This window comes from Pteropus alecto, unplaced genomic scaffold (genome assembly GCF_000325575.1).
Source record: "Pteropus alecto unplaced genomic scaffold, ASM32557v1 scaffold288, whole genome shotgun sequence".
Classification (NCBI taxonomy): Eukaryota; Metazoa; Chordata; class Mammalia; order Chiroptera; family Pteropodidae; genus Pteropus; species Pteropus alecto.
Window position 1 is genome coordinate 3,771,631 of NW_006442124.1, and position 8,832 is coordinate 3,780,462.

The following is an 8,832-nucleotide window of genomic DNA, read 5'->3' on the forward strand; positions in this document are numbered from 1 at the left end:
TTCCCCAAAACACCTTGGATACCCTGCCCATTCATACATATGTGTAACTCTTCACTCAACCGGTGTTTAGATGCTGGTCCCCTGTGCCAGCTTGTTTACATGCTAGTACAAAGCCGATGGTGTGGGAAAAGGGACAGACAGAAGGAGGGGGACTGGACAATGATGGAAGGAGAAAAACCCTGTTGCTATGTGAAAGAAAGAAGGAATGGTGCATACAGTAGGTTTGGTACTCAGATGGTCATGGGGTGCCTGTCTGAAGGCTCTATCTCCCTAAGAAGTATGAGGCTGCCAATGGGGGATTTTTGGGTCCTCAAGGGTGGCTTTTAAATATAGAAAAGATTATCTAAAAAGGTGGTTACTTGAGTTAAAAAAATACAGATACCAATCCCTGGTACTTCCTTAAGTTTTTAAATTCAGCTTACCAATCTTCTATTCTACTTATTAACCCAGCATTTAGCAATTCCTTTTAATTACTTTGATTAATGTCTAGTTTCATTTTTAAATGGAATTAAATAATCTCTTTAAGTATTTTAAATTGCATTTATAAGTCTATTAATTCTTTAAGTACTTTAGTTATCTAATTAACAAATAAACCTTTCCAAGTACTTAAGTAATCCTTGGAAATCTCATAAATTAAACTTATAACTATGGTGAGTCTTAGGCTCTCTTAAATGCTCCGATGTTGTTAATGCATTTACTAAGATTATAACCTAAATTCCATAGTCTAACTTCAATAATACATTTCAAATTAACGGGCCAAATTCTTGTATCACAAATATATCAACTACCCACTATGTACAAATTTTCTTAATACTATAGCTTGATTCTCTTAAACATTTCCATATTTGATTCAAAATCTTCCTGGGAGTAAGAAATATTTATCTATAAAAGAAAGCATTATCATCCCAATAGTGTTGACATGACTTTTCTAAGGGGTTTCTAGGTTTGCCTTCAGTTGGGAGAGTTTTTTATGGTCATAGAGGTCCCAGCCCAAACATTGACTGGGTTCCTGCCCAAGGCAGGCTGGTGTGAGTGCTGCCTGTGGCTGAATACTGTCCCCTTCCAGCAGGTGCTCCCCAGCTCTTGGTCCTGGATTCCAGGGACCTCGTTGCAGTTTCACTCCTCAAGGAGGCCTGTAGTTGCTTCCAGTTGATTAGATGCACCTACTCTGTGTAGTGGCCCAGTCTCCCCCGCCTCCCGTCCAAATCAATATTCGACTTTTATTGTACTTTTAAAATATCACAAATAAGTCTGAGGAATCACCTGACATCTTGGCATTTCTGTAGCTGGGCAACTTAGACCTTCTTCATTGGCCTGCTGAAATGTTTCTTTTTCAGAAACATAGATGCCACCTCCAAATTTTCTGACATTCTTGTTTTTAACTGTTGTGGCTTGTTGAATTAAAGCAGCTGAATTTGATACAAGTTTAATGTCGTTTCCTTCAAGAACTAACTCATCTTTCTGGGTCTGAGATACTGAACAAGCGACACCTGACATCATCTGAGCACTGCGGATGTATTTATCACCAAAGAAATTTCAGATTTCAACAAGAGAACCAACCTCCTGAATAACGACATTGATGGGGAAGTGAGCAAACACAGATCTCATTTTGTAATGGAAGCCAGTGTAATGCCCTTGATCATGTTCTATACACGACTACAGATAGTGCGAACGGCAGCCAGTTCTTTTCTATTTCCCCATCATTTGTCAGTCTGGAGCTTCCTCTTTTCCTTTCTGAGGAGACTGAGTTCTAAGTTGATGTGATTGAAGTCCCTCCACAGGTGCTTCTGGGGCCCTCCAGTAACTATGTGTCCCTTCGGTGATGTCCACATTTTCTGGAGTGTCGACATCTGATTGCTGAGAATGGTCTTCATCCTCACAGTAGATGCTGCAAAGACCTGTTGTGGCTCATTCTATCTGGGATCCTTTTCACATTTGTTGTCCTGCTACTGTCACAACTCTTAAACAGATGTCTAACATCCAGTTGAATCTCTCATGGTGTTGTCCGGTTCTAAGGTCATTCCAGTGACAGAGACAAGGCCATCAGACAAGGGACATCCGGAGAAGGCCAAGCGGTGAGGATTTGGAGGAGGGAAGAAGCATTGTGCAGTAGCCTTCAGGGAGCATGATGGTCTGAGTGACCATATGGGTGGGGCCGCCCACCGGATGGCGAGCACCAGTGACAGTGCTCTCCACTGTCCTCGTCTGTGTGACAAGAGGCACCTTCATTTGTTTGGAGCTTACAAGTGTTCCAGCAGCTGTTCACTCCAGGCTTACATGTTGTTGTGAGAACATAATTGCACTCAGATTGCTTCTCAAGTGTCATTTGGTATTCACTCTGTTTTAAAGAAAACCAAACTGGAAATTCAAACATTGTAGAATTTCAATTAGCCAACCCATTCTCAAAGGAATACCATAGGCCAAACTCAAAAGATTGGTGAATTAACACTCATTTTGATGTTGGAAGCTAAAATAACATGTTCAAAAGTGTATGTATCGTTTTTTTAGAACACCCAACTTTAACTTAAGACATTGGATTAAATACCTTCTATTGTAGTTATAAAGATAAACTATGGAATATTAATTAGATAAAGGAGAAAGCAAAGAGGAATTGACGAAAGAAAGAATCCGCGGGATCTATGAATTGGGACGTGTAGGTAATATTGAAGATTAAGTAAATGAATTGGAAGAATAATCAATTGTGGCTGGAAAATAGGACTTGTAAATTGCAAATTTGAGGTGGTGCAGTCAGTGCTCAAGGAAGGAAGGAAAACATCACTGAAGAGAAGAAAGATAAGAAACTGGATTCATCCGATGACTTTGTCCAGTTTTTGCTCTTAAAAACTGTACTTCTTTTCTCTGGAAAGGTGTGAAAGCACATTCATAAAACATCTGAGCTAGAAGGGACCTTGGATGTCATCTGAGCCCATGCTTTTGTATTACAAACAACAAAATTGAAGCTTAGAGAGATTGTGGGAACAACACAGTAAGAGTGTTCAAACAGCAAGGACTGTAAAGCACAGTCATGCGCTTCTTCAAACAGATCACTTCAAACGGGGTGTGTCATGGCAAGGGGCTCTTGATTTTTTGAAGACTCAATCTTGCGGACATCAGGAAAACATGCGTGACAACCTTGCCTGCTAACTTCAACACTGGCGCTAGGTAGAATTTCCATTTGTGAGCATGTCTCAGATGTCCTCACGCACTTCCCAAGGTTTCAGAGATGGTGGAATTCTGCTGCCTGGCCAGGTGAGGTTAGCACCAAGATAATGGGATCCGAGCTAAGGGGATCTGAGCCTAGGATGGACTCCCCACACATTGCTGGTGAGAGTATGAGAGAGAGGAGAGCACAGGCATATTCTGAGGTCGGCGGAAAGGAAGATTGTGCTGCTCAATGAGCAGGAGGCACATATATGATCATTGATGAGAAGGAGGTGACAGTAGATCTCCCGATAATTATTTTCATCTTTCACAATCAAGCTTAACAATGTTATATTTTACCTCTCAATTTCTGACCATTGTAGGTCAATTTGAAGGTCAGTTTGAAGGTGAATTCTTCTCTTGAAAAGAATCTTAAATATTCTTGAACATTCTTGAATGTTATCCTGAATGTTCTTGGTCCTCAACTGAATGCGTACCAGGTATTTGGAGGTCAGGGTTGTCTACCTCCTTCCTGCACAGGCCACCATCAATAGTTCCCATGTTTTGAAAGTGGATCAGACCTTATTCTCCTGGGCAAAATATCCTCCTCAGCAGAATCCTCTGGGGAAGACCTTTTTTTCATGGGCAGCACAGTGCTGGGAGTCTCCTTGTGTCACTGTCAATCAGTGACAACAGTAGGCCTTTGTGAATGGTACCCCAAGCATCCCCAGGACTGCCAAAACCATGGACCCGACTAATGTGGAGACAGCAGATACAAACAATTCCCAGCTCCAGGCCAGCAGACTCTCCTCAGCAGAGCCTGGCACCGAGGCCAGGGCACTGTGTGCCAGCCCACACAGACTGTGCCTCTCAAAGGCTGCTGCTGCTTGCTCATTATTGAGCCTTTCTTTCTGGCTCTCAGAGCCTAGAGATTCAGGAATACATCTCTCCATTCTGCTCTTTCTCATGTGAATAAGGATCCTAATAGATTATCCTTCCTCAAGTCTCAACCCTCTAAACTCTGTCCTCCACACATTTGCTGCATGTGGGAGATTGAATTTCTAAAATTAGCTAGTTCCACATACTCTTTTTGAAACTTGCCCCTCGACCATCAAGAGATAGATAGGTCTAGATCTCCTCCCCTTGAAACTGAGTGGCCTTTGTGACTGTCTTGACCAATAAAATAAGGCAGAAGTGATGCTAAGTGATTTTGGAGGCAAGGTCATCAAAGGCCGTGCAGCCCTCACTTGGCTCTGTCTTGAGGTGCTCACCCTGGGCATGCAACCACTGTGTGAGGAGGCAGACCTGTGGGGAGGCCCACCTGGAAAGGAGCCGAGGTTCCTGGCTCTCAGCACTGGCCAGACTCCCAGCCGACCACCAGCACAGACTGGCAGCTGTATAAGGGAGTCCTGTGTTCTTGGAGCAGCTCCTCTTGCCCTCAGTCAAGCCAACTGGCTGATCCCTTGTAGAAGAGAGATGAGCCTTTTCTAATGCTTACCTTCTTGGTGGCACTTACCACACTGAACTGCAGTGTGTCCATGTCTTGCTCTCCCACAACCTGACAAGCTTCTTGTGCAAAGTGTATCTTATCTGCCTTTGTAACCCCACAGATTAGCACAGTGGCTGCTACAGACTGAATGTTTATGTCCCCCCAAATTCATATATTGAAACCTAACCCCCAATGTGATGGTATGGGGAATAGGGGCCTTTGGGAGACGATAAGGTCATGATAAACTCTGATAAACTCTGATAAAACTCCAGACTCGTGAGCAAAATGCATGATGGTTATTGTTGTAAGCCACTCTTTTGGGCGGTTTGTCAGGCAGTGATGGAGACTAGAGCCCTGGGAACATATCACTTTCGAACTTCATTTCCCTGGAGTGGAGTCCTCTCCTCTATGTCATAGCCTCTCCTTTCAGACACCTGGTCTTGCTGTGTTCTCTTGTGCCTCCTTACCTTTGACTAGAATGCTCACATTTCCATCCCCAGTTGCCACCCTCTCTTACCTAGCTCCAGGCATCTTCAAGACTCAGTTCTGGGATTATCCACTCCAGGGGCTTGAACCCCTCCTCAGTGTCGGACTATATTCTTCCCAATCTGGACCCCAGAGGGACCTGTGCTTACCTTCTTGGTGGCACTTACCACACTGAACTGCAGTGTGTCCATGTCTTGCTCTCCCACAACCTGACAAGCTTCTTGTGCAAAGTGTATCTTATCTGCCTTTGTAACCCCACAGATTAGCACAGTGGCTGCTACAGACTGAATGTTTATGTCCCCCCAAATTCATATATTGAAACCTAACCCCCAATGTGATGGTATGGGGAATAGGGGCCTTTGGGAGACGATAAGGTCATGAGAGTGAGCCCCTCATGAATAGGATTAGTGCCCTCATAAAAGACACACCAGAGAACTCCCTTTCCCCTTCCATCTCGTGAGGACACAACGAAAGGACAGCCGTCTGTAAACTAGGAAGAGAACCCTCACCAGACATGGGCGGAATCTGCCAGCAGGTAGATCATGAAGCTTCCTAGCCTCCAGAACTGTGACAAATAAATTTCTGTTGTTTATAAGCTACCCAGTCTATAGTATTTTGTTCTAGCAGCCTGAATAGACTAAGACAGCATCTGTCATAAACTATGTGCTCAATAAATATTTAATAAATGACCTGTTCCAGACATGCCATCTGATGGTGACGAGTCCTACTGGAACGGGGACAGTGTATGATATTTTCTGAGATGGGTCCCAGTGTGGTGATCTGTGCCTACTGTTATACCGTCACCAACTGTATTTCTTGATTGCTAGCTCCTGCATTCAAGATAGTCCCAGGCCAAGCCCTATTCTCAGCATGTTCCCGATTCTATAGGACCTGCACCAGAGGCATCCACTACATTGGAGCTCAAAGCACCATGTGTAGAATATAGCATAGTGGTAAGAGCATCTTCTGATAAGTTACAGGTATCCTACCTATCACTTGAAGTAGGCTCTGGTAAACAAACTAGCATTCAACAGGCAGATGACAAAGCAGCCAAAACCTAAATCAATCAGTTAACTAATCAATCAATCAATCAATCAGTCCCTGAATGAAACATGATGAGAAATGCGGAAGTTCAAAAGTAGAACTAACAGAGCTAATTCAACAAGTACTCTAAGGTGTGCAAAATTAATATTCTCAGACTGGAGAGAATGCAGAGGTCCTGAAAAGGAAAAGGTATGGAAAGTGTAGCCGCTATTGACGTCACGGGAATGTTGTCAACTTTGACAACGTACAAGTAAAATTACAGATAACGAAGCTGATGTCAATAGCTGACAGACAATGTTAAAAATGGAAGTTACTTAAAGGCACAAAGTTAACCCACAGAGAAACAAAAAGAGTGATGTGAGGTACTGAAAGGACACGAAGGGCAGGTGACGTGGGCGAGCAAACCGAATTCTCATCCTTTTCACCAGAAACCTGATGATGTCTAAAACTGACTTATCTAGAAATCGTGGTAAAGGCCAACTAATTGATTAAAGATATGTACGTACCTACTAGCTACGGGTGGAAGTATGGGGGGGTTGGGGTTCCGAGAGCTATCTTCTTGTGTATTTGTTTGTATTTTCTAATGCTTCTCACAGTAAATGAGGGATTACCTATGTAATCATAATAAATAAAAATATATGGAATCAAAGTGGAGTTGCATCATACACACACTGTACCCACATAAATTCGAGCATGCAGACAGAGAAAGATAGGGAAGGAAGGAGAACAAGAGAGAAATGACACGTGAAGTCGTGCAGTGTAAGTGACCTCACTACGAAGCGAGCCTGGAGTTTGCCATGAAGCAAGTGTGAGGTGGGAAACGGCAGGTTGCTCTCTTTGGTTTTGGTCCCAGACTCTGCATGGTAAACCACACCAAGAGCAACCCTGTTGCTTAGAGATAGAGTTTAGTAAAACATGATGTCCTAAATATTAAACAGCACCCACAGCCCTCAATATGCATAGGCTGAGCCAGTGAGCTGGTAGACAAGTGAATAGAATTGACCTCTAACAGCAGAAGTACTGTAGACTTGTGCCTAAATATTATTTTTAATTGCTCTATGTATATTACCTGCTAGTAGCTATATTTAACTGTACTATCTGTCGCTGTTAAGGGTAAGCAGAAAAATACTTTATTCCCCCCTTATTCCTTCAAACTACTCTTTCCTTCATTCCTATTTGCATATGAAATCTTGACAAGCAGGTTTCACAACATTTTTGGCCCTTTTGGTCACAAAACCAGTCTCGTTTTAATAATTGAAAATTCCCATCTGGTGGGATTCTGAAATGTCCAATTGAAAGCTACCACAGTTTGGGTGCTGCTGGCTGGAAGCCTGCAGAGTGGAAGACAGTGTGGCGGCTTCTTCCCCGTTCCTCACTCTTCCCACCACCTCCTTCCCACTGCAGCAGGCTGAGAGGGGCAGAAAGAAGTGGAAGTCCTATTAGGTTTAGGACAAATGGACGTGCAGCTGCTGGCTGTTTCCATAGGGCATCTTGGTGAATTCTTGGAATCCCCCTGTTGAGACATGTGGGCCTTGTCTGTCCTCCGTTGGCTCTCTCTGACTCTTCCTGAGGTCTCTGAGTTTCCTCTGTGGAGGCTTCCTCACCTCCCAGGCAGTCTTCTTAAGTGGGATCCTCCGTAAGATGACCCCAGGCTGCCTCGTTTCTGCGGATCACTAACTGTTCTCCGGTCTGCATTATCCTCTAGGCAGATGCAGACTGCTGCCAGCGCAGCCTGGTCTCATCGTGCTGCTCCCAGGAAAGACAGACTCTAGACTTTAAGCTTAATGGGTGGAATTCAAAAGTCCCTCTGCTTCCCAAACTCTAGGGGACATGAAGTTCAGCTCTCCAAGTGGTCCTCATGACCTCCAAGTCACACTGCTTGAGGTAAGCGGGGAGCACTCCCCCCAACCCCGCCAACCGTGGGATTAAATATTCCTCACCCTCAACCCCTCCCACCGAAACCCACTCTTAGATGGTGATAGTGATACCCTCAGAACTGTTTCCACTAACTCCATGCTCTCGGCTTTAGGACATGACACCTACTGTACCATCTTAGGAGGTGACACCTACTTGTTCTCAGCCTTTGGGACATCTGCCGAAACTGCAAGATAAAAAGAGTCCAGGTATTGCACGCTGTACATCTGATAGAGCTTTCCCCAGAGTTCAGTGGTAATATAAGTTCAAACTTTTCTGTGAATGTATGACAGAAGCTGAGGTAAAAATGAATTTGCAGGAGGGTTGCTGACAGGATGAGAATGAAGGAACGTGCAGCCGTGTGCGTGGAGAAAGAGGAGGCAAGGAAAAGGGGAATGTCCCGTACATCTAAGAACAGTCCCCACCTTCACACCAAGCGTTTCCATTGGAGGACACGTGGGCTGAAGACAAGGCGTCTCTAGAGATGCCCATGAGGTGGAGTAGTGTGCACATCAACAAGAAAGGGCTCACTGGAAGCACATGAGGGGTCCTCACAGGAGCTGAGAAGCCAGCTCAGGGGAGAAAATTCCAGAAAGAATTGCATGAGACTCTGAGTGGGATTGGAGACCCAGGGCTAAGGAATGGGTTGAAGTTAGAGAAATCAGAATTGTATGTGGAACTGTCACACATGAAGCCTACAGGCTGGTGAAAACTGGGACAACAGAGGCCATACTTTTAGTATTTTAACAAAGTTTTGG

At 44.2% G+C, this 8,832-nt stretch overlaps 1 pseudogene; it reads right to left on the minus strand.

The window, feature by feature from the left end:
* Positions 1-1,239: 1,239 nt before the first annotated feature.
* On the minus strand, positions 1,240-1,874 carry LOC107196315 (annotated as a pseudogene).
* Positions 1,875-8,832: the final 6,958 nt, after the last annotated feature.